Raw genomic sequence first — 1,129 nt, 5'->3', positions numbered from 1 at the left:
ATAACAATGAGGTGTGCATACGGCGGGCAGTCTCAGATAATGAATGGCGGCCTACCATTGTCCCTGAAGAAGAAAGTTTATGACAGCAGCATCTTACCGGTACTCACCTACGGGTAGAAATTTGGAGGCTCCCTAAGTGGCTTCAATTATATTCAGGACGACCCCAGCGAGCAATGGAGCGGAAGATGATAAGCGTAACATTAAGGGACAAGAAGAGAGCGTAGTGGGTGAGGGACTAAAAGCCTGTTAAGGACCTATTAGTAGAAATTAAGAGGAAGAAATGGACGTGGGCAGGGCATGTAATGCGAAGGCAAGATAACCGTTGGTCAATAAGGGTAACAAACAGGACTCCTAGCGAAGGCACACAGATTTACTGGGGGTTATCTTTTCATTGTGGCTCCGTGTGAAATTGTAAAAGAAAGGACAGCGTATCTGCTTGCTCCTCTGAAAATGTATTTCGAAAGACGATAGTCTTTTGCAGCCCCTGCGACGTGACAAGTTTTTCTCTCTCCACTCCACCCCTGCCCTTCCCTCGCGCTTCTCCCGTGGTTAATGAAATATCGATTTCGTCGATTCAGATTACTTTCCCCTGCTCGCATGCCATCTGGTATGCGCAACTTCCCTCCCTTTTACGACTACTTGTTTTTTTTTTTTTTTTTGCTTGAAACCATAGAAATATATCCAGTGTATTTTGCATTGAAAGAACGCTGCTCATATCGTTTATGCACTGATTACTTGCCGGAAATTAAACATGCCTGGGAACATGTCCGGCCCACAGCACTGCACGGGCCCGGGCCGGCCCAAAAGCCCGGTCCCGACCCGGCCCGCGGGCCGGGCCGGGCCGCCCGCAGTCGAATATTCGCGGGCCCGGGCCGGGCCCGGGCTCAATGCCGCGGGCCCGGGCCGGGCTCGGGCCGGGCTCGGGCTTGAATTCATAGGCACGGCCGTTAATAGGTCCGACGTGAAGTGTAGAAAAGAGCATCAAAATGAATATTCTTGGTTTATTTTTGCGCGCTTCTTGCTGCTAGTTGTACGCATTATTTTAAAAACGTGTTTTGCTAGGTCTGATGGTCACTATACTGCAATTTTAATGACATTTCTTGTACAGCATCAAGATTTTCTATTTCGT

Source organism: Haemaphysalis longicornis, unplaced genomic scaffold (assembly GCF_048455015.1).
Source record: "Haemaphysalis longicornis isolate Haplotype H1 unplaced genomic scaffold, Haemaphysalis longicornis Haplotype H1 scaffold_6, whole genome shotgun sequence".
Classification (NCBI taxonomy): domain Eukaryota; kingdom Metazoa; phylum Arthropoda; class Arachnida; order Ixodida; family Ixodidae; genus Haemaphysalis; species Haemaphysalis longicornis.
Note: the sequence above shows the minus strand (reverse complement) of the source record.